This window comes from Camelus dromedarius, chromosome 23 (assembly GCF_036321535.1).
Source record: "Camelus dromedarius isolate mCamDro1 chromosome 23, mCamDro1.pat, whole genome shotgun sequence".
NCBI classification, from domain to species: Eukaryota; Metazoa; Chordata; class Mammalia; order Artiodactyla; family Camelidae; genus Camelus; species Camelus dromedarius.
Genome location: NC_087458.1, coordinates 32,345,842 through 32,371,925, shown reverse-complemented (window position 1 = coordinate 32,371,925; position 26,084 = coordinate 32,345,842). Strand labels below are relative to the sequence as shown.

Below are 26,084 nucleotides of genomic sequence, written 5' to 3'. Positions count from 1 at the left end.
GCCAACACCTGTTTACTAGGTAAGTGACCGTGACAGCTGCCACTTAATGGGGAATGAGAATGATCAACGAGGCCGAGTCTACCTGGTCACAAGCGCCCTGCCTTCCTGCCTTGGTGCAGCAGCAGAGCTTGTTTAGCTGAGATGAACGCCCCCAGAGCAGCCCCGACGAGAAAGATCCCAGCGCTGCACTGCGAGGCCTGTTCCTTTCCTTCTCAGAGCTGATCACAGTTTGCAGTCATCTGTTTTTATGTTTATCACTTTTGTAACTGCCTCTCCTCCGGAGTTTTTGCTCAAGCAGTGCAGGGCCAGGTGTGTCTTGCTACCTGCTGGATATTCTGTGCTGTGTGACAGTCGACCCCACATCTGGCTCTGGTGTTTAACGAAGAGGGTAGAAGGCCCAGGGGCCCATGCCAAATCGAGGCACCTGCACCCAAAATTATGGTCTGACTTTGGGCAAATTACACAGTCTTCTTTACCCTGAGATTCCTCATCTGTTCATGAAAATAACTGCCAATGGTACACAGAGTTACAAGGATTAATAGAAATCACCAAATTCACAACGTATTCAAGGGGCCACCAGTGCGCCCTCAACAGACACATGCTGCCTTTACGGCTCTGACACACGCGAAGCGGGGCGGCCGCACACAGTGAACACTGCTAAGTGCCAGTGTGTTAAGTGCTTCATGTGTGCTCTAATACTCTTTAAAACTTACAACAATCCCAGGAACAAAAGAGTATTATCATGCGCATTTCACAGAATCACCAACAGGTTAAGAGAAGTTACATTCTATTCCAAGGCCCTATGGTGAGGAAATGGCGATTTAAACCTGAATCTGGGCCCAGACTTGGGCTCCATCTCTCTCCCATTCACCTGACCACTTGCCTATGAAATCCACCTGTCCAATACACAATTTCCAGCTGGCCAGCTCTTAAATGCATTGTGTTCCAACTTTTGTCAATGTTGGTTAATTACCATAAATTGTTCTCAGAAACCACTACAGAAAAGAAAGGTGGAATCACGTCCCTGCCCACAAAGGAGAGGAAATCTGCCTTGCCTTCTCCTGTAATGTGCAGAAAGCCTTCCCTACACCACCAAATCTTTTTGTATCCTTCCTCCATGTTTATGTTTGCACACGGCTTATTAAAGTAGAAGGTACCTGCAGTAATTCCATCTCGGTTGCTTTCCAAGTTTGCAGATTATCCATAGTCAGTCTGTGAAAGAAATTATTACAATGTGAATGAAAATACTGCAACCATGTCAGTAAACAAGAATGCTGAAACCAAGTCATCAGCGGCTGCCAACACACCCCAGCAAGGACAGGCCTGCAGCCCAGCCTCTGCAGCCACTCACAACGGTGCCCTCTGAGCAGACTCAGAATAAGAAAGGACAGGATATTGGCCCTAGATAGCTAGGTGTTTTTCTAAAGAAGGAATTCAGTGAGTCAAAATGTTTGCTTCCTCCCATACATAGAAAAGCACTAAATTCTTGAACTTGACATACCTGGCTTTCTTTAGATAACAAGCAATCTTTTATTGTTCCAACTTCCCGGTCTTTGTTGTAAAGCTCCTATATATCCTAGTTCCTCCCCAACCTCTTCTGAGCAGTCCCTCAGAGAGATCTGAGAGACTGTCATCCCAGGTCAAGTCCTCCTGCCAAATAAATCATAACTCTTAACTTTTAGGCTGCACATGTATTTCAGTCAACAGTTTTGGAAACCATGAAAGGACCCAGAGCAGACTTCTCTCCAGCTGAACTCTCCAAGGAACCGGAGCCTTGGTACCAGCAGTGGCCCTTTGTGCCCGTCTGCCTCCTTGGGGAGTCCAGATGAATTTGGGTGAGTCTCTCCTGGTTCTAGGATCTCCCATATTGGTTGATGATCCTGAGTTTTATTTGGCAGTGTATCCAGGTACCTGGCCCTCCAGTTGAAAGATACCTGGGGAGAATTACCCACCCAGTGGAGACATGATGGGTGGGGCCTGGTTGAAAGATAACAGGAAACACCCACCTTGAGGAGACGTCCAAAGTGGGGCTGGTGGAAACATACCAGGAAAATACTCACCTAGTGGAGACGTCCCGAGTTGGTCCAAGTTGAAAGACACTGGGTTCAGGACTGAGTGGTTAGGTAAGAGGCTGGTCTAATGTTTTCCTCAATTTGGTTACCTCTACTGAATTTTTCAGGATAAAAGTAAAACTCTTATGAGGAACCTTTCAACTCCAAAAATGGGACCCTTCTCCTGGCTGGTAACAGCTTTCTCCAGTGACAGAGAAACTTGCAGGATTGGTAGAGGCAAATACTTCATGCCATATAGTTGTCCCTGTGGGAAAACTTACTAGCAATTTTATTTTGAGAACCCGACCTTAGAATGGGGAATAGAACTTTCAAAAAAAGAAAAAAAAAAGAAAAGAAAAGAAAAAGAAATGACAGATTGCCAGCCTCCATCTAATACCACAGCCAGGTTTATATACGTACAAATCTTACAACATTAATTGCAAAAAAAAAAAAAACAAAACCTCACTCTGAAAGTAACTAACCAGGACTGTTAAAAACATTTTTAGGAATTCTGAACTTATAAAACAAAATCCCCTTTAGGGGTATCTTGGATGTTTTTTCCTATATCCTTGAAATGAAAACGTTTTATCTTTCTCTGGGTATTTTATTTTTGTGTACGTATATATATATGTGTTTCCTTTTTTTTAAAGGAAACCTTGGAATCTGCCATACAAAAGGAAGAAATATTGTGTACATATGGTGGCCACGCAAATAAATTGGGATTCTCAACAATCCTTTGATTGTACCAATTTTCAGATATTTTGCCATCTTAACCTTTGTTTCATCAGCATGTACCACAAAGGCCTTTAGCTTTTGGAGAGTAAACTTTTGAATTTTATTTAGGCAACACACCCACTCTCATGTGGAAAATCCTCTTCATCTTATTGGTTTAAAAATATATATATATTTTATTTTATATAAATAAATATATATAAATTGATGGCCATATGTTGGATCCTTTAATTTGGAAAAACTTTTAAATTGGTGAAAGTTGAAAGAGCTCTCTTTATAAACATCTGTTTTATTGGTACCTAATAAAATCAAGTTTAAAGGTCGAAAAATATATCTAATGTTTAACTTAATAACTCAGTTAAAAAAAAAAACTGGTTTCAAAAGCTACATTTGTGTTTTTACTTTCCAATCAATGGTTTTAGACATGCTAATAAAAACTTAGAATAATTAATGTTAATTAGTTTGAATAACTGGAAAAAGAATTGTAAAGATTTAGGAAAAAAAAAGATAAGGGGCTTATCCCAAATGGATAAATATTTTTATATGGTTATTTTGAATGAGATAAATAAAATAGACATTTTTGCATTTACATACAAGGTTTTGATACTACACTACGTAAAGTTAAAAAAAAAAAGCCAAAGATATCACCTACTACCCCCAACATTAAAGTTCAAATAAGTCCGTTTTATTTACCACAGTTTAAAATATATGTATAGGGCTAAAAACTATATATATATATATATATAAATATATATAGACTGAAATACTTGATCAATGATTGGGACAACAGACCAATTAATGAAATTAAAATTGAGAAGGGCCTAAGCTCTTTGGCTCAAACTTTGGGATCCCAGAGATTTTTCTATAAAATTAGATACAATGCACGGGAAAAAAAAAGGCTTTTGGCACTCCTTCTAGAAATAAGAATTATTGATTAAACATAATAAATATAAAAATTAAAGGTATAAGATTTAATAAAATTGAGATAAAAGTTTGTAAAATTGGTAAATTAATTGGGCTTTGTATAAACATCTTGCTTAATTATCTTTTGGGATAGATATATTTCAACGGAAAAGCGCTTCCTCTTCTTGGTATTACAAGGCTGGGCACGTATCTATCCCTCAGAAAATATTAATTGAACACAGTAAAGGAAACCAATAGAGTTACATGAGCTGTCCAATATAACGTAAATCTAAAAACTAATATTCAGTAGCTAATAAAAAGTTTAATAAGAGGTTTACCCTCGGTTTAACTTATAACTCAAGGAAAAGAGACCTTACTAAATGCCTTATGCAAGCTTTCAAAGGCAAGATAAAGTAAACCTTAAAATTTTAAACATGGAATTCTTTGTTTACAGCTCTTCTCACTGATACAAAGAAGCAAATTAAGGAGATACAATTGGGCCTGCGTGACAGAGAAATTCTCTGGGGAACTGGAAGCGTGTGTCTTTGTCTTGCAGATCAGAAATGTAAATACAGCAAACAGTGATCTAGGACTGAGCCTAATTAGCTCAACGAGATAAAACTCAGGGCCAAAGAAATTTGTGGCATTTTACAACTCAGAACCCTGATGGGTCCTTAAGTCTTTGTCAAGAAATCTTAAATGTCTGTTTCATAAATGGTAAGACAGTGATTTGAGCAAGCAAATTCAGTTTACTACAACTATTATTATACTTATCTCATAAGTAAGTTTTAAAGTGAAGCTATGAAATCTCTAACTTTTGTCTGTTTATAAGCCTGCGTACACATTGTAGATGTGAGATAATTCTACAGATAAAAAAAAAATCAATGTCAAAGAGCTCTGCTTAATTGGCATAAAAAATAAGAGCTTACAAATTAAGTAGTTTTAAAATAAAAACTGACCAAATTGACCTTCAGCTTCATGTGAACTGGAAAATATTCAATATTAAGATAATATTTGATATTGTTTAGTTTAAGTATGTTCTAATTAATATAGACATCTTTAAAGTCACCAATATTAAGTATAGTACTTTTACTGAAACTAGGTTTAATGAAAGTCATATAAGATCCTGTTATATCTGGTGCAGATTTGTTAAAAAATATAATAGTAATGTGGTGTGGTAAAATTTAAATAAATTAAATGCAAATGAGATGAGAGCTTTGGGTAAATTTTTAAAATATATTTTTAAAATGTATGTTTAAGATAATCTCTAAATGTTTGATATCTTTAAATTCTAGAGTTGTGCTACATTAAGTTAAATGATAGGATTTTATTAAATAGCTATGACATTTTCAGATAAAATAAGATTGAAATATGAATTATTTAACATTTAACTTCCTCTTACAGAGAAAATAAAGGTGTTTAGAAGTATTAATAAATGGTTGGTGCCACCCTGAAATAGTCTTTATTATTAAGGGAATGATCTCAGTATCCTAGGAAAGTAAGATAAATGTGTAAAGGAAGATATAAGAATGGAATTATATTTTGTTAATGAAAAATAGTGACTTTGTCCTGAAGCTGGTTACTTCTGAATGGAATAGAAAATAAGGAACAAACTAATATGAGTATAGAAAGCTGTGGAAGGCTTGTGGAAGAGGAACCCTGAAGAAAGGGATTTGTACGTGGTCGGAATTGGCTAAATTTAGAATCAACTTGGGCAAAGTAAATGAATCTTAGACATAAACTGGTACAAGAGTAGATTTGGTTTACTCTCTGTTAAGAGGACAAAATTGTCTTGAAATGTTAATCCACCTTCAGTAACAAATTGTAAAGCTTCTTATACCACTTACCTGATCTGTTCTGCCTTTACCTTTGACGTATTTTCTTAATGAATAAGTACTAATTTACAGTGATCTATATGTTTACGTGACCAAGTGTTTTGAAATCTTTTAACAAGCTCCCCAAATATCAATTTCTAATTAAAGTTCTTTTAATCTCCAGTTAAGTTTGGGATGCTACAGAGTGCCCCTGAAACATCCCAAAGAGAGATTTTAAACAAGTAAATTTATTTGGCATGTTAAATACATGGTATTGTCAAATGAATAATAAATCTTCTAAGGTTATATTGTATGAGAAAACATTATTAATATAGATACTCTAGAAATTATATGGACTCACTAAAATCTGGCATATCTAAAATGTTACCAGTCATATTTCTGGTTATAGTGACCAGGTTTCTTCATCGATTATAGTGTAACGGTGTCTAAACATGCTTTTAAATTTTTGTCATTTATAGACAGTTAATTGCTTCCTTCTGATGATTTTGCAAAATGCTTTCTCTTCAAGGAGATTTACTAGTTTCTAATAAATTTCAAACTATAACACTGAAATAAACTCGGTAAGAAATTTTAAATTTCTAATGAAAACTGATTAAAAAATTAGTTACATGGGACTGAGTAAACTGGTGAATATGGTTATAATTTTTGATTTTGTCTGAAATACTACTGGCTTGTAACCTGTTTCCCTGACATAAAGAAACTCTTCTCCTTAACTAGTTATGATTCACAGAAATTTGATAAATTATACCTATGTAAGCAGACTTGGAACAGTCATCTTTTCTCTCTATCTGATCCCTCAACAGACTAAAATCTCTTAGGTCCCCAGTGGCTCTATCAGACAAATGAGGAAGATCATCTCCTAACAGATATAGGAATCTCAAGGTATTTTAAGGATTTTAAAGAGAAAAGAATTTACCTAAATGTGTAAGGCAGAAAAACATGACAAGACCTTGATGTGGCTTTCCTGGCCTTAGAAAACCTTATTAACATTCTACCCTGAGACTCTTTATTAAAAGTCCCAACACAGCCAATTTAAAAAAGCCTATATGATCAAATAATCAGACTTAACTTGTAAACAAATTACTCTTGATTTGACTATATTTGAGAAAAATGAGGGTAACTTTAGAGAGAAAAAAGATTATATTTTAGTGGATATTAAATTCTAGTTTTGTTAATTGAGGTCTATATTTACTAAGACATTTCCCAGATCATTCCTTGCTGTTATGTCACATTGCTGTAAAGGTTAATTGAATTATGAAAAGAATACTCTAGGTTTGTTTCTGAAGTTCAGTAATCTATCCTTGGGTAAAGTTCCAATGCCCCATGACCTGCAGCCAGGGGATTATACATACTGGAACAGGCATGACTTAAAGAACTGTCTCCAACCTGAATGGAAGGATCCTTTATCAGGTACTCTTAACTAGACCGTACATACCAAAGCTGAAGGAAATGGACTTTTGGATTCATTTCCTATCAGAAACATCCCCTGCAGTGCACTGGCCTATAGAGCACTGCTCACCTTAAAACAATGCCCAAATGAAGAAAAATCTACCCAGGCCAAGATGAGAAGACGACGACATCTGAGGTAAGACAGCTGACCCAAAACACCGAACCAGGCCTGTATGCCAATTACTTTGATAATTTCTCCTACCTTTGATTATGAACTACTCCAACTGTTAAGTTTATGGTAAATTACCTATGTCTAGTACTTTTGTGTTACTTTGGTGGGTTTCCCTACTCCAAAGCTCTAACTAGATAGCCCTCAGAAACGTTATTCTAAAAAGGAAATTATAGTTCTGTTTAGGCCACTGTTGATCTTACAAGGTGTGAGACCTCACCAGGCTAATTAATACCTGCTCTGACCCTGACCATAAATATGAAATTTCTCATAAGATGACTCAAACTCAATCAGGAACACAAGCAAAATTTTAACCCAAAAATATAACTTCTCGACTATTAAATTCTTATTCGTGACTTTATTAACGTTACTAGCTTTATTACTTATATCCTGTCTATATAATAAAATTGTTGTCTGTTACATTTCCCAATGTGTAACTAGGCCTACAAGATTGATGATGGCTAAACATCTTGAAGAAATAAAATTTATAACCCTGTATAAAATAATTGTAATAGTGTGATTCTAGGTATGGGAATGAGCAATGAAGGGCAACGCAGCGCTCGACTGTAATAGACTAGTAAGACAGGCGATCCAGAGAAATTTTAGTATCAACAGGTCCTGATAAAAAATCTAACACCTTGAATGGCAGCTCAGAATATTCTTCAACTTAACTAGGAATGAGCCATCCTAGCACCGTGGGACAAAATTGGTCATGAAATTTCTCTCAAAATATTGGTCGAATTTAGGACCAAGGGGGAGCACTGTGAATGAAAATACTACAATGTGAATGAAAATACTACATCCATGTCAGTAAACAAAGAATGCTGAAACCAAGTCATCAGCAGCTGCTGCCACCCCCCAGCATGTACAAGCCTGCAGCCTAGCCTCTCAGCCACTCACAGTGGTGTCCTCTGAGCGGACACACAGTAAGAAACAACAGGATACTGGCCCTAGATAGCCAGGTGCTCGTCAAAGAATTGAATTCAATAACCAAAATGTTTGCATCCTCCCATACATAGAAAAGCACTAAATTCTTGAACTTGAGATACCTGGCTTTCTTAGATAACAATCTTTTATTGTTCCAACTACCTGGTCTTTGTTGTAAAGCTCCTATATATCCCAGCTCCTTCCCTACCTCTTGGGAGCAGTCCCTCAGAGTGATCTGAAAGGCTGTCATCCCGGCTCGAGTCCTCCCGCCAAATAATACATAACTCTTAACTTTAAGGCTGAATGTTTCTTTCAATCAAGTCCCAGAATAGACACAACTGATCAATTCTGTAATGGAACACACTGGATCAGGAACCAAAAGCGTGTTCTAGTCCCGAAAACCACGGGTTCCTCTTTCTTCCTGTCATTATACAATCCCACCAGAACTCATTACTTTGCTGTCTGCTCAGACCAAACTTAGAGAAGAGTCAACTCAACAGAGTGTCTTGCTATGGAGAACCCCCTGCAGAAGCAAGGCGGTCAGCCTGCCCTCCCGCACGCTCTGCTGACCCCTACTGTCATCCGTGGAGACCAGGCCAACTTAGCTGTTCCCGAGACCTGCAAAGTCCCACACATTAAATAAAAGCATTTTATTTTATACCATATGTTATGTATATACCCATCTCTGAAAACAGCTTTGCCAGAAGCTCAAATCTTCAACATGGATCTGCAAAGTTAAATCCAGTCCCCAAGGGAAAACAAGTTTTCTGAGGATACTAAGGCCTCCAAAGTTCTCTCCACTAACTTCAACCAAACTGCCTGAAGGTCTGCAAATGCAGGCGGCTACATGTCTGCTTTTAAAGCAACCTCTTCCTGCCCTCAGGCTCTACAATGTCCCTCTGCGCCCTCCCATCTCAGGGTAAGAGCAGCCGCTGCAGAAACTTGCAGGGTAGCACTGACAGGACAGGACACAGAGGATCAGAGCTAAACTAAGCCTTCTGATGACACGAGCCTGTCACTCTGTCACTTTACACATCAAGATATATGTAGAGAGAGGTGGAGTGATATTGCTCAAAATCACACAGATAATAAGTGGCAAAGTCTATAACTCTGCTCCTCCCTCCGGCGTGATGCCCCAGCTGGGATGGCCACAGGGTTCTCTCGTGCCTGCCTGACCTGTCCTTTCTTGTCACTCATAACCCACCACAGGGTCGGACACTTGCCTGACTTTTCAGCATCTTTTCCCTCCAGTCTCTCAGGAACAAGGCTGCTCAGGCCACTGTATGACTTCCGGGTTCCCAAACCCTCCGTGCTCAGGCTGGTCTTGCCTGTGTTTCCGGCCCCGTGCTCAGAGGCACTTTCTCCCCTGCAGGAGGATGTTTCCACTCTCCACAGGGACACCCCCTCAGAGGAGCCCTCTTCTCGCCCTCAGAATGGCAGGTGTCCCAGGCTACATCATGAGCTGCCCCATTAGGACTGCGGGTGCCCAGGTCTGCTAATCAGACCAGCAGCCTCAGAGCCAGGGATTATGCCCGGGTCACCCTGCAAACCTACTGCCCTCCTCACAGCCCCCAGTCAGCAGGTCACCTGGAAGTCACAGCAAGTGCCCCACCCAATCCTGAAGTCTCTTCATTTGACAGCACCGCTGATGACTGGTCTCCAACCTTTGGTCAGTTTCGCACAAAACAGCAGCTTCCACTGTGAAGAGGGGTTTTTCGCTCCTCTGCCCCATCCTTACTGGAAATGTCAAGGGAAACCAAAAGGCCTCTTCTCAACACTTTTCTGATGACATCCTCCCACCCACAATACTTACATGCTCAAGAGAATTGGGTCCACGTGATTTTGTTTCCCTTACGCTAAGTGGCTCAAAACACTGCGGGATTCTTTCACTTTTGAGGGTATTTGTACAAAGTTTATAAGCTTTAATCTGTTTTTTTGTCTCTCTTCAGTATCTCTAGCATTTGCCACTTCTTAATCCCTTCAGCAGCCTCCCTCCCAAAATCTAGTCTAGGAAATCAGCTGTGATGAGGGGTCCGGGGGCAGTCACAGAAGATGCAACTAAGGCACAGAGAGACTACAAAATTTGCCCAAGGTGATCAGCCTCAACCCACAACATTGTGTGCCCCGTCCCTTTTTTTAAATCTTATGCTAAACAAGCTTTTGTAGATTATGCTTATAAAGAGATGAGGTATCAAAATACATACAAGGACACACATCAACTCTAAGATGTTGATTAACTCCACTATATTGTTTCTATTTGTTTAATTTCTATTAAAAATTTAAGAACCTCTGCACTCAATATAACAAAATGTTATTGGGTTTTAAATCCACAATTTAGAGGTTTTGTGTGTCATTACTCATTCTTATTTGTATGTTCACAAGACAAAATGATTTGAAAGTCTCTCTCCCCTCCCTCTACTCACTACTGGCTCTCACCTGAGTTCCCAGACCACACATCGAGCAGCCTTTCACTTTACCCACAACTGAACTCATCACTTTTCCCCCCGAACTTCCTCTGCAAGTTTCCCTCCTAAAAGCACAGCAGGACCAACATTTACCTGATTAATCCACCCAGAAAGCTGGGCCTTACTCCATCCTACTTTCACAGACAGCATTCATCCTTTCTTTTTACCATCTAAACATGTCTTCAATCTGTTCGCTTTTACCCACTGACCATCTCACCGCTCAAGTGGAAGCCACCAACACTGCACACCTGGACTCACGAGTCTCCCAAGTGGCCCCACAACCGCTCTCCCCTACTTGAGTCAAATGGGATTCTGTCAGTCCCGCGCTTATAGGACTCGTTTCAATCCCACTGTTCTTAGAAGAAACTCCCAGTTCTTCACCTGGTGAAGGTCTTTGCGATGAAACTGTCAGCTCAGGGAGGGCAGGACACACCCTCTCTCCTCGGACCCACCCTCTGGCAGAGCATCAGCATTGAAGGACCTGCTGAGCTACACCAGCATGTATTCTAAACCTGGTCTTGTGTTCTTAGCAAACTGCTTCACTTATCCATACAAATCCAAGGTAGATTAGAAAGATTTTAGATGTTGAGCTAGACTATTGATTTGGGGATTTTGCACTAGCAACCTGCAAGTACATGTTCTAATGATTCTGTCTTCTAACAACCACACTCAGATTTAAGTAGTACTTGTGGAATGTCTTCAGAGTAAAAGGGACTGTACTTTTACAGACTTTATGTTTTATAACATGAACAAACCGGACAGGGTCACAAATGGAACTGCCTCACAAGTGACATAAGACAGGTGAGAGGCATATAGCAACAGGTCACATAGATGGTAAGAGAAAAGTTGATTCTCCAACCCCCCCAAATTTCCTCAAAAAACCAAAAACTCTGAATTTTGAAAGTAAAATACTATCATATAAAGAAATAAGATAAATAGTCCTCTTCATCAGGGTTTCAAGATCTGACTCCAGAATTTTTAGCAGGCTATACTGAATCCTAGCACAGAAAAATCAGATGGAATAGTGGTAAGTTTCAGAAAAACTGCAGTAATTCCTCCAATTGTAAGTGGACATGCACTCACCTAACGAAGGTGAATGTAAACCGCATTCTGGAGAAATTCGGAAGCTCCCAGGCTCCGCTTCTGGATGGCAAAGACACGGACAGCTTTGAAGCATGCTTCTAACTGAGTCACTGGCATTCTTACACTGCAGGGGGAAACGGATGCTCTCAGTTATGAGCAGAGATGTTCCTGTCGTGTCTCACAGCCCGTGCCTGGGGACTCAGTGCCCTGCAGCAGCCCGGCCCAAGGTGAGGACATGCAGCATGGCCCACCCAAGCAGGAGGTGCACTGTGCTTGAGAAAGCCCATCCCCGATGGGGTCAAGAGGGGCTGGTGGGGTTGTGTGAACCTATAAATGCTCACAGACATACACCTGCCTACATTCAAGTGATACAATTAAGAGTAGCAGGCTGTTTAACAAAATTTCAATTGTCAGTGGAAATTTTACCATTCCTTTCCACTTGTCCCTTGCACTCTGAAACAGGCTTAGGCTCTCTCATACCTGCAGCTCTGATGCAATAGTTGTAAAGTCATTTTACTTTGCTGCAGGTGTCCTCGCTCCCCGTTTCGCTGTGAATGTCCTCCCTAACACACTCAGATGTCTTCCTGGATCTCTCCCTGAGTTCCTTGCTCCTGTTCCTCAGATCCTAAGATAAAGGACAACTGAAGACCCATGACCAGAAAAGTCACTGTGGACTTGAACAAAGTCCTCTGTGACCCCCTAGTTGAGTACTGCCCACCCCTTAATTTTGTTCTCAAGGTTCTGCCTAGGGTGACGCCCAGACAGCAGAGAGTCCTGGGTCATTAAAGGCTGTGTGTCTTGGGCGTGGGGACAGATGCAGGAGCTGGTTCTGGAATCGGGCCCCTCCCCACCCCTGCTTTTCTCTCTCCGGAGGCCCCGCTGCCAAGCCCCCAGGCTCCATGATCTTCTGTCCTTCTCTTCTACTCTACTCCAAGCCCCTTTCCTTTTCCTTTATTCCCTAATTTTCCCCAGCTGGAGTGATTTTTCAATCACAGAATCTGAAAAAATTTCCTGCACCTGAAAAAGAGGTCTCCAGAGGTCAATGCCCATATGCTGGTTCCTGAAGATAGCCCCTGGTTAGGGGGACTCTCACCAAGGGTCACGGGGCATCAGGCATGTTGCAGGGTCGACCACCCCCAACAAGAATTTGGTTTGACCCCAAGGCACGCACAGCATCCCTGATCACAAAAATGTATTTGGACCACTTATCCGTTATTAAGAAGCAAAAATAAAAAAAAAAATTGCCCATGTTTCTTAATAAAATTATTTATGAGGTGGAAAAAGAAATTGTAATAGAAAAGAACAAATTTGACTCCATATTAGATGTGTTCCTTTGGCTTTAAACCTCTGCCCTGTTTTCTAGGTTCAGACTTGATAGCTCTGGAGCTTTTGTAAAAGAAAGTTGCCTTTAGCCTGAAATATCCAGGAGAGGCTATTCTCCAGGCTCTGATCTTTAAGGATGTTAGCTCTTCTGCACTTATATATAGATGGCAAGTAGTAAAACAGAATAAACTTTGTTTATTTTTGGAGGTTTTACAGGGGCACCATGATTTGACCCACATGGACAGCTGCAAGAACAAAGGATTCCAAGGAAATCAATTCATACAGCAAGAAGTTTGCAACAACCAACCACACCCCCGCCCCTTTTTAGTAAAAAAGGAGACTGAATTCTGACTTGGGGAAGAGGGTTCTCCAGGATATCAGTATGCCATCTTCTGGGTCTGCCAGCTTTTCAAATAAAGTCAGTATTCCTTGCTCTAACACCTCATCCCCCGATTTACTGGCCTGTCATTCAGGAAGCAGAACTAGTTTTGACGTGGTAACTAAATGACTTCATTGGAGGTAGTATGTCTCCACTGTTTCCTCATTTCCAATATGTCACAACCTATCAATTTTATATGCTGTTTAACAACACAACAAAAAAACCTTTGTTAGGGAATTGATTCTACGGAAAGAAAGTTATTTCTACTCCTTCAAACCTTTTTTTTCTTTTCTATTTTATTTTGTTTTGCTTATTGAAAAGAAAATAAAAGTGAAATCATTTTATTTCACGTATTTTTGTTACAACTACATATTTTAAATTCTACAGAAAAATTTAAATTGCATTATAAATTTGTTTATATATTAATATAAAGATATATACACAATCAATGCAGATTAGGAAAGGAATGGATATTTACTAAAAATCCACTGCACATCCAGTCTTTTACAAGCATATCCTGGAATATAATAAGCTCTAGAATCCAGGGGTCCCCCACCCCCTTTCTCCCTGCCGAGTGCCTTAGTAATCAACAACCAAGGCACCATCATAGAGCCACGCGATATGTATTTTAGGTATAAATGAGGAAATTAACTCATTCAATTCTAAATCAAAAACCTTAAAATAAATACTGAACTTATTTACAAACAAAGAAAATTGAACGCAAATAAGTACAGTTTCTTCCCCAAGGTCACTAAGCTAATAACTGGTAAAGGCAAGATTTGAGCTCAACTGCCTGATTCTAAACACAAAGGTGGAAAACACATTTGATTGTGGAGGGTCCAGCAGCAAAGCCTATCACCCTATCTTTATTCAGATCTAGCCTTAGACAGCCTGAGACAGCACCCCATTCCTATGGAACTCGAGGGCTAATGATAACACAAAGGATTTTATATCCAGTAGTTTCTTAGGTCTCATTTATATAAAGTGTCAGCAGGTCAGCAGAAAAAACTCTGGGAAATATGAGTGAGTCCAGAGCTTTTTGCTGATTAGTAACTTTATTTATCAGAACAGAGTGACCTTCCCATGAGAGGCCACATGGACCTTAACTAAAGGCAGGTGAGCAATGAAAACTAGCAAGACCCTGGAACTCAAGCAAGAAAGATCACTGCCATCCCCCACCAAGTTGCCTCTTCACCCGCGTGGGCACGATGGCAGAAGATCCAGGTTCTTGTCCAAGTTACACTATCATGGATTCTCACCCATAAACAGTTACGACTCTATGCTGTCTTAAGTCCTTCCCAACTCAAATATGATGACACCAATATCTGAGCAGAATGTCTATGTCTCCACCTCCTCTCTTCTGTTAGGAGAATAATTCTATGGCCACAAAGCAGAAATCCAACTAAAAACACCATGCATGAAGCCAGGTGAAAGTCTGCGTAAGACACTTTGCTCTCACGGACAGTGAATGAAACCTCAGAATAAGTGGTTCTTCTTCCTCAGTAAGTAGGAGGTAGCCTGATTGTGTGTGTGTGTGTGTGTGTGTGTGTGTGCGCGTGTGTGCGTAAATCAAATACAATGAATTCTGGGATGTGTACAGATTTATGTTACTGTCATTTCATGAGGATGAGACAACCTTTAAAGTAATTTGAATCTAGTGTTCTGAGACATTCTCAGGCTCTTTTGGTGGAGGAGGAGAAAGGGGAAATGAAAGGAGGAAAGAAGTAAATGAAGCAAAGGAGTAAGAATACTGCTAGTGAAAGGCAAGACATTAATTTTGTTCCTACTTGCATCACACACAAATTAGGGACTGGCTTTCCCCAGGTGTCTTGTCGAACACTGAGTTGCAGAAGAGGCAACAGCCCATTTCTCACTGAACTTGTGACAGTACGTGGCATCTTATAGACACAAATCATTTACCCTGATCAAACACTCTAGCAGCAGGCCGTAATTCTCCTATTTTGAGACACAAGAAAACAGGAGTTCAAAGCGGATATATAACTTGACAAAAGTCAGAGGACCAGTAAACAAGAGAGGATGAATTCAAACTCAGATCTGAATGCAGAGTCTGCTCTTCTCACTCCCAGGACTGGAAAATCCTTAACACACAGGCTCCCCAGCTCCCCTGCAGTGTTCCTGGCGCCAAGCATTTCCCATGTTAATGGTCGCCAGTTCTCACAGACACAGCGCTCTGTGCAGCCAATGGCCTCCATCGGACCTTGAACATCTACCTGCCACGCCCAACATGCTTCTCCACAAAGGCAGGAATGCTGGCTTTCAAGTGCATAAAAAGCCATCCCTGGTCTAACCTGGGCTCTTCGGAGGCCTCTCCAGCCTAAAGGCAGCCATGAAAATGCTCACAGTTTGTACATGGGCCACACTACCTCTCTCCATCTGTCTCCCCAAATACACTACTTAGCTACGACCACTTTGATAATCTTGGAAACAAATTTTGAAAAACAGAAAAGAAAGGATTCTGGAACAAGTATTTAATACTTACAATTTTAAATGACAAGTTACAAAGTGAGTATTGACAATCCGAATCTGCCTTCCTAGGTGTCAGATTAAAGAGTTAAAAAATATAATAACAAAAAATTCTCACTTACAAAATTAAGTAAAACATAAACAATAATCTGGGCTAAACTCAAAAATAATGCCCATGTTGTCCATGGAGAAAAATACAGGACTATACTGAGGGGTAAAGTAAGAGATGTGAATGTAGAGACATCAACATATTGCATGGAGGAAAGCAGTTTTGTAAAGATGAATGTTCTGTTAAAGATAATTGAAAACTTACTAAAAAATGCTATGAAAACCCTTATCTGTTTTTATACTTTAACTTGAACAAAGTATTTTAGAATTCTTCAGGAATAATAAAGTCATAATACTAGCCAAGAAAAATTGGGATGGAAGAAAAGAATCAAAAAAAAATTCACACTGTCAGATATTAAATAAATTTTTACAATATGTAAGTTATGGTGCTGGAGTAATAAAGTAAGATTGACAGAAATAAACCATGAGCTCAAAAAGAGACTTTAGTGTACATAAGTATTTTGTGCATATGGGATTTCAAATCAAAGAGCAAAGTATGAATTCAATAATTGTCCTGGGACAATCAGAGAATCACCTGGAAAGAACAAATTCTATTCCTGTCATAATGACCACAAGAAAAATTACAGATAGTGATGTAAATATTAAAAAGTACTAATAACAGCAAATACAACTCTTTGCTCATATTAATTCAACTTCCTCTCACTATAACAAGTACTATTATCATCTCCATCTTAGAGATTAAAAAACCTACAGAAGAGATTTTTACCATTATAAGAAAGTATTTCTAAAATAATACCAAAAATAAAACCCAAAAAGAAGACATTTACTATCTTAAGTATATTTTGGGCCACAAAAAAAGTAAACCTACTGAATAAAATGAAAGGCAAGAAATGACAAGTAAAAACTGCGTGATACATATTGATGAAGTCAAGCGGTTAATGTTCATATCATACATAGAGCTGTCACAAAGCAACAAGAAGCTCCTTCACTTAACTGTGTGCAAAGGACAAAAGGGATCATTCACTTTTTAAAAGTCAGATGGCTAATAAGTGAAAAATGCTGAATACCTCATTGGTCATCAAATACAAACTAAAACAATGAAAAAGCACTTTTGCTCATCATATTGGCAAATATTTTTAAAAGGTGTTCTAGCTAGTGTCCATCTGTGAGAGAACAAACTGTGAGCAACGTGTTTGGAGGACGACATGTCAATGGATATGTAAACTCTGAAAAACGTGTGTACACACAGACTCAACTCCCCTTCTAGGAAATGTTTCGTATAGAAAAAAATCAGTTCAAAAAGATGTACTCATCAGGATATTTTCACAGCACTGTTTACAATGGTGGGATGAAAAGCTGAAGTGAAATCAAATCCAGCTATAGAGAAATGGTTACATAAGCAATTCTACATCTTTTCATTGCCCACTGGAGATGGAATTTCTAGAGTCACTTGAAAAGAGCCTGTGATGAATGTAAATGTCACATCCAGGGACTAAATTTCCAGAAGCCTTAACTAAAGGAATACTCATACGAGATCACAGGAATATTTACAGAAGAAGGATGCCAGTCAAACATCTTTTCTGACAGTGGAAAATGGAGAAAACTTAAGTGTCCACCATCAAGACAATGAAGCGGTAAATCACGGCGAGATGTGGGCTCTGATGGGGCCGGCGTTTCGGCATGGTTCAGGGCCTTGTCCACAGCACTCTCCCACCAAAGGTGTCCTTGCACAAGAGAACACACCTGCACATCAGGGGACCCCTCCACTCTATCTGAAAGGACCGGGTGAGTATGGAGTGGGAGGACGTCTATGTTATACACCTGAGTGAATAAAGCGAGCTGCATAAAACATGTATTATGGTCTTATTTTTCAATAAAGCATATATACACACACATATACATAGATTTCTCAGATTCGTGTATGTATCTATGTATGTATGTGTATATACATAGGCATAAATATCATGAAATATATACACCACATTGTCAACAGTTTTGCCCTCAGGAAAAAAGGGGAAGGGATGTAAGGGCCTTTCAGTACCACCACAGTACTCTTTTCAGTATTTCAGTTAAATATACTTGGAATTTAAAAGTTTATTTAAGTCCGAAGTAAAATGGACCATGCCTCCACAAGACAGAATGCTATACTGGTCATTAAAAATCATGCCAGGGGAATTAGAATATTGTAGAAAAACATATAAAAAGCCAAATGGAAAATGGAGGTCTCCACACAGTAAACAGGCACAGAGTGCTCACTGGTTTTTATGAGAGAGTTGATACACACTGATGAAAAGAACAGAAAATAGTTGTTAAAGTGTTAATTATTATCTCTGAGTAGTGGGATCAGGATAGCCTCTTTTGCCCCTTTTTTCAGACTTATTATATTAAATACACATTATTTTTCATCTGAAAAAAGCATTTTAAGATGTGTAGTACCACACATTGGAGAAAATACACGAGTACATACAGAAACAAGTAACTAGGAGACACCGCAGCAGCGTCATGTAATGTAGAACGGGCGATCCTGATTAACACCGCACAGTTACATAAGGACCCACAAAGTGAGAGCACCTGCTGTAACAGGGCGCGGACCCCTTCTATTTGTCAGTTGTGTCTTCAGGGCTGAGGCAGTTCTGAGCACGGCCAGTGTCAGTGCTGGTGTCTGGATGAATGTCACTGGAGGTGAGGGCACCTGCAAGCCGAGAGGAAGAACAGAAATCATCCTCTGCTTTTTCTGTCTTGTTTCTTTGTTACTTTAAAAGAGAGGTATAAATAAGGTAAACTGAATCTTCCCTACTGAAATTTCAGTGATGAAACCGTTCTTAAAATCTTCACAGCTTATATTCTGCTTATAACTGTCTTTTCAACAAAGTATCATATTTATTAAATGTTAATTAACTCAATTAACTCCCTGTTGAAACCTTCTATTAAAGAACATGAAATGCCGTATGTAAAAGCACCACGCCTGCAGTGACTACCTTAGATGCCTTGACGGCAGTGCAGTCAGCATTCACCATCCCGTGGCCCTGAGCTCCTGGATGCTGCTAAGAGAGCACACTGCCGCCTCAGATGGAGAGAAACTGTGAAAACATTCTCTGAAATCTACAGCACTGACAAAACATAACTGACAAATCCCAGGCTCCTTTGAGGCTGTCATTTTCTGTTTCTGTCCAAACACCGTCAATGAGCAGGACCACCCCATTCCTGAGCCATGGGACTCATGTGGGAAGGAGTTTTGGAGAAATTTCCATTTATAGAATGTAACCAACAATATGTAGAACTCTGACAAAATAAAAGATGAAATACTCTGATTTTGGAAGACACTCAAAATATCCTCCTAAGCCTTAGTAGCTGGAAAGGCTGGGCTTCTCCACATCCACTTATTTATTTCACAGCCAGTGAGCATCTCCCACAAACCCTATTTCCCTGTGTCTGCTGGGAGCCTCAGGCACACTCTTGTTGTCGATCTGATAAGTCACAGGGCAGAGGCGTGTGTCTCACGCCTGCTAACATCACACAAGCTCGCTTCCTAGCCTCACTGTCTGAACTTGGCCCCATTTTCTCACCTGTTTATTTGGTATCTGTTCTTCTGTAAGCTGCCTGAATTGCTTCTTGGAACATGTCAGAAGAATGAGTGGGTAGATAAATGGACAGATGGACAGGTGAGAGATGGGCAGACAGAGAGAGAGACTGCAAGAAAAGGGGAACAAAGAAAATTTCCTATGCAAAACCCTCTTGAAGTCAGGGAAGAAAACCACCACGGAGAAATGTGAAGAGGCAGGTGGCTTAGGGCTGTTTCCTGGATTCCATGAAAAGTCACACCAAGAGATGAGAGGGTAGACTGTAAATAATAAAAGAAAAAAAGCACGCATGCTTGAAAAAATATATCTACAATATGTACTTTCCAAAGAATAGATTCAAATCAGAAGAGGCCAATAACACAATCATTGGGTATTTACTGAAGTGAGAATCCCATCTCCAAACCACAAGTCTTCCCTTTGGAGCGCTGAGAGTCCTCACGGTGCGGCCATAACGCCGTCTCCGCAAATCCATTCTATCCTGCACTTACGAGGAACGAGAAGCTGTGCTTGGTCTGCCCATGCGCATCATTTACACCCCACAGCACCTCTATGGGTGTGGGACGCCTAACGAGCCCGTCTTTGCAGGACAGGAAACAAGTCCGGGAGATGCTAAGCTGACCTAACATTTCTCCATCTCACAGGACTGGTCACTCCAGAGCAGGACTCGAACTCGTACCCACATTTGTAAGCACGGTACTAACGTGCTCTGTGTGCTTTTTGTGTGTATAATACATTTATTTCTGGCATGAAAGTATATTTAATAAATGTCCGGTTGTCTTGCCTATCTCATTATCTCACAATCAATCTTTATACTGTTGAATTGTACTCTTTTCCCCTGGAGAAAGGAACGGAAAGAGCTGGGGTCAGAATGAGGTGGGGCTCCATTCTTTATCTGGTACCTCATCTCATCCAAGTCCCCAACAAGGGAGAAGGAGCAAATGTTGTCTTCAAATTTTAAAGAGAGTACTTCACTGATGGTGACTTACTCAACTCCAAAACCAAGGCTGGGGGCAGGGACATGCAGCAACCAGAGCAGTATCACCTGTAGGAAGGCGGAAAAAGCTCATGGGAGGGCTCAGGGGGTAAGCCTGATTTAATTTCAATCGATAAAAGAATAACACACTCTAAAAATACTAGCATGCAATGGATTTGCTCTTTCTTGTCATTTAGCAAGTTTCCAAAGCGCACATGTAAGATTATCGTGAACCAGTGAAAAGAAGAGTCTACAGACAGGGAAAATCAATGCCACAGGCAGGCTGAAAACCAGGCTGGAGGAAAGGAAGGGAAAGGGCCTCATTATGAATAGGGGAAAGGCTGGGAAAAATACATCATTACAAGGACTCTCAAGCATCATTCAACAATCATATTATCATTCATTCAAAAGAGAGTTACTGAGGTCCTATTTTGTGCAAGATTTTACACAGGGCAAAGCAAGAGTGCAGCGTCCATGGTGGCAGCAAGTGGCGGGGCTCAAATACACTTCTGATCCCGGTACATGGCACACTTGTCCTCAGTATAAAGGCAAAGAAAAAAAAGTAAAATAATGCTCTGTAAACTCAAAGCATTGTTGCAAATAATTAAAGAAGACCTAAATACCTGGACAGACACAGCACGCACATTCCTGGATCAGAAGACAGCGCTCTTGGAATGGCAATGCTCCACAGAGCGATCCATACATGCAATGTGGTTTTGATCACAATCCCAGCGGGTTCCACTGCAGAAACTGACTAGCTGCTGCTACAATTCATATGGGAATTCGAGGGTCTCAGTAACCAAAATGTGCTTGAAAAAGAACAACGTGAGAGGACTTGTAATTCTCAATTTCAAACCTTACAACTGTATCTCTAGGTGAGGCTAGAGGCCATTTTTAAGTTATTATTGTGTTTATCCTTATTTTCTAAATTCTCTACAATGAAAATAACTGTTACAATAAGAAAAATAAAAAGTAAGGTATCTTTTAAAACATGCACACAGATTCATTCATTGGGAAAATAATATTTTAACTATAAAGAGGTAAACAAATATCTAGTGAAAAAGGACTACTTAAAACAAGAGTGCATTTATATTTTTCATAAATTGAAAACTGAAAAGTACAAACACATCAAGTTTCTAGGGAGACTGATGCAACTTATTAAGAGTTATTTTCAAAAATTCTAATTGAAGAATGAAAACTCAAGAAAGGGAAAATCGTGATTGACAGCCAACTGCAAACACATGGAGAGTAAAGTCCTAGAAATCACAGTTCCTTTAACTCTGCTACTACCTCAGTAGGAGAGGAAATTCCTCACTGAGGGAAGAGTGGAATCCCATGCATAAGACAGGATACACAGTACAAACTGCACTAGAATAGGGGGTGATTTTCTTAGAAGAATTCTAAGGCTACAACATTGCTGAAAAACTATAAAAACACTGACAGACAGATTAAAACACACAGTCATATATATTATACAGAAATATATGAAGTCTGCTCCCATGTTGCATAGAAATACATATATATATGTTCATTTATGGGCACTGATTACTTTATCCCAGGTAGAAAATTTCAACTAAAACAAATAATCAATAATACACTACTCTTGTCAAATCTAGTTGATAAGTTACTCTGCTATGTAAACATAATGTGTCTAAGATAGATCTAAAATTAGTGAAAAAGATCTTTATATGCTTTCTTGAACTCTTCTCAAAATTCCAAGCTTAATTTTAAAATAGATCTGAGCAGTATTTCTATATGATCTTTTCCCTCGTGAAATGAACAACACAGTCTGTTGTCAAAATTCTGTCCTTACAATGATTCACGAGCACCGTATCCTAACAAAACTGCAGGACAACAAGGCACTATCCAGACACTGTGACAAAACAAATGAAACACAAGGATGACAGTGACCCTATTCTGGAGGGCTTATAATCTATTCCAACACAGGGGTTTTTATTTGATTGGTTTGATTTGTTAGAAAAATAAAATCACTCAAGTACTTTCTTCTCTGAGCATTCTGTAAATAATGACTCTGTTTTTAGTGTCATGAGCAGGAAAGAGTTAAGCATGACTTGATTAGTTCAACTAGCAACAATCATCACTGGAAAGTGAGTAATAAAGAAGTAAACTGATAGCAATGCTTCTGTCTACATGAGACCTAAAATAAACCTACACTGATCTCTGCAAGGAAAATGAGGAGTTGAGGTCCCCAATGAGAAAACAAACTAACAAGAAATCAAAAAAGGAAAGACATTTTCCATAACGATTCCAGGAAGGAGTGGAGCATGGTGGTGAAGAGCACAGATGCTTGGGACAATCATGAGTGTCTGAACTCCCACAGCACACTGATATGTCAGTGAAATTTTCTGCATCTCAGTCTCCTATCCATAGACTGGGGACAACAACAGAACCCGTCTCCTAGAACGGTCCTAAGAATTAAGTTATTTTATATATAAAGGTTTAAATAAAATACCTCAGATTATAAATATTACCCCAAAACACAAGGAACAAAGAAAACAATGATAAATTTGAATTCATCAAAATGTAAATCTTTTCTTCAAAGGACACCATCCAGAAAGTGAAAAAGCAACAGGAGAAAATTTTTTCAAATCATTTATCTGATTAGGAATTTTTATCTTCAAATTAAAAAAAAACTCCTATAACTCAACAATAAAAAGGGAACTCAATTAAAAAGTGAATAAAGGATCTGGAAATGTATTTTTAAAAGAAAATTTACAAATGGCCAATAAGCACAATCAAACGATGTTCAATATCATTAGCTGTAATGGAAATCAAGTCAAAACCACTAGGAGAAACGGCTTCACACTCACTACAATAGGTTATAATAAAAAAAAGTGTAACAAGCTCTATTGAGGACACAGAGGAAGCGGAACTCGCAGCCCTTGCTGGTGAGGATGTAACGCTGTGTGGCCACTTTGGAAAACAGCCTGGCAGGTCCTCAGAGATTTGAACATTTGGTTTATGAATGACCCAGACTTTCTGCTCTCTGGGCACACACGTAAGAGAACTGAAAACAAATGTCCACATAAAAACTCCTATAGGAATATTCACGGCGCCATTACTCATCACAGCCAAAAAGCAGAAACAACACAAATGACTATCACCTAATGAATGGGTAAACAGTGGGGCCCAGCCATGCAGTGGAATATTATTCAGCAATAGCAAAGTATAGAGTACTGACCCAGGCAACAACGTGGACAAACATTTAAAAGATTACTCAGTGTGAAAGAAGTCAGTCATAATAGATGGTTCCTTTTACATGAAATGACTTGTTTTACATGAAATATCCAACACAGGCAAATCCACAGAGAGAGAACAGTGGCTGCCTGGGGCTGGGGGAGGATGGGGAAGATGGGAATGACTGCTTGTGCATACGGGGCTTCCTGTTGTGGGATGAAAATATTCTAAGATTGACTGCAATGCACAATTATGGGCATAGAGTAAAAACCGCTGTACATTTTAATGGGTGAATTCTGTTAAAACTGTGAAGGACAAAAGCACCTAGGGCCAGTACTTACAAATAGTAGAAGCAAATTGCTAACTTTTATTACAGGAAGAAGAAACTGCCCTCAGCATGAAAGCAGGAGATCTTCAAATATTGGTAAACTGAAATTGGACAAGAGCATTTCACTTGAAACACTTGCTGAGTGTACACGAAATATTCAGAAATAGGAAAATCATTTTGACATCACGAAGAAGCATTCTGCTTCAAATGAAGATCAAGGATTCGGCAAGCCCAGCTGCTAAAAATGACCAGAGAAGAAACCTGGTTCTTAAAACAAGCACCAGAGCCAACAAGGAAATGGTGGTGAGGAAAGCAGGTGGCCGAAATTCTGTAACAGTTAGCTACAAATAATTTCTCCACTGAAAATTCAAAAATAAAATGAAAGTGACGCAATGCTGTGCTGGTCTCACGTGAATGGGCTTCCTCTGGTGCTCGACAGTTCTGTAACCCCGAATGAGAGACTCAGGAGAATCAGCATGGTTCCTGGCTGTCCCCAAGTGACTGCCCACCAGCACACTGACCACCATCACATCTGCCAATGTTGTATTGCAGAGAAGAGACCAACTTCTAAAAGGCACAGGAAATGTTGACCAGGGAAGAAAAGGCTGCAGTCAGTCCTGGGACAGAGGCCCTGTGAGCAGAGGCCAGAAGGCTGCAGGTGAACTGGAGTTGCCCTGGGGCAGGAAGGGACCATGAAGGAGCAGATCTCAATTCTCTACTCTCTCTCCCTCGGGTAGGAGAGATAAACCTGCATCCTACTCACCTGGAACTGTGGTTTCTTGCTTGCAGAAGTCTTAGCTACAGTAAATGATTACTCAAGACTCTGTGGAAAAAACCCAGAAATCGATAGGGAGTAGGGATCCAACTCCACGAGCCTATCAAATGCTCCCATATTTATTGTGTATAATCAAAGGAAAAAGTCATTAACAGTTGTGTGATACTAAGCAGGAACTTGGGGAAAGAAGGGATGAGAAAGAGATTGTAGAATCCACCATGAGTACAAAGTCTTACTGTATCTTTAGGGAAGTCATGGGTTGAGGGGAATAAGATACATTCTTTGATATGTGAATTACAAAGCAGACCACCAGACCAGCTAAGTCCTTGTTTTGGGGATAATAGAATATCTAACTGCACACAAGCCCAGCGTTTATAGCTGAGGACCTGGGTCTTTGCTTTGCAATGAGCAGAGTGCTATCTAATATCTCAACTATGCAAGCAAAACATTGTCTCTGCTTTTTAAGGCAAGAAGACAGGAGTGAGGATGCACAGGCGCTTGCTTGCAAAGCAGTTACTAAGCTTTTTTTTTTTTCTCCTTAAAGTTGACAGGCGGCTGGGGTCTGTTTCAATTTGTTAATCCAATCATGGGCTCCCACATGGAACCATTATGGAGGAAACCCTTGGGTGACAAATCCTGGCTCTGGGCCTTTTCCTGCCAGCTTCAGCCTCTCTAGCAGGGTCTAGGCAGATCCCTGAATAACGATCCTACAGAACCACCCACACTCTTAACTCCTGGTGCTTGAAACTTAATTTTAGCTCTACACAACTTAACGTAGAAAAGTTTCAGAAATAAAAGGTATTATATTCATTTTATATCTCATCATAGGACTGATTTTTCTGATTGCTCTAAGCTGCTTCTTTTTGGTAAAGCAACTAATTCTGCAGGTGAATTCAGTACTTTCTTTGGGCATAACTAGCCAGTTTGGTCTCGCTGAATTCTATTGGTCAAATACCGATACACTTAATTGATTTCATTGTTCATCAGTTTCAGCTGGGAGTATAGGGAGTGTCACTTTTTTCCTCAGCTCACCCTCAACTCTTTATCATCAGCAACTCAGGCCTCCGGAAACCAAAAAAAAAAAAAAAAAAAGCATTTGTTTCCCTTCTACACTTTCAACAAACCCAACAGGATACATCAGCCTGGAGAAAGAATTCAACACAAATGTTTAAACAAAAATCTATAAACCTGAAGCAACTCCATCTCCGAATCATGATACACAATGACATGAGAGTAAAGCATGGGTGGGCCTGACCACCTGATTTATATTCTTCAAAGGAAGGAAGGTTTTCCTATTTTTTATTATCACTCTGTCATTGTTTCTGATTAAGCCAAAAACTAGTGTATGAAATAATGAAGC

General features: G+C 39.7%; 1 protein-coding gene and 1 long non-coding RNA gene across 2 annotated transcripts in view; one reads left to right on the top strand and one right to left on the bottom strand.

The window, feature by feature from the left end:
• LOC135319025 (anoctamin-6-like) overlaps window positions 1-26,084 on the top strand; it is a 267,291-nt gene that overhangs the window by 154,004 nt on the left and 87,203 nt on the right. The gene's annotated exons all lie outside the window — the stretch shown is intronic.
• LOC135319028 (uncharacterized) overlaps window positions 18,471-26,084 on the bottom strand; it is a 29,402-nt gene continuing 21,788 nt past the window's right edge. Inside the window, exon 3 of the long non-coding RNA XR_010377598.1 lies at window positions 18,471-18,561. This is a non-coding gene — a long non-coding RNA (uncharacterized LOC135319028). The remainder of the gene's footprint in view (window positions 18,562-26,084) is intronic.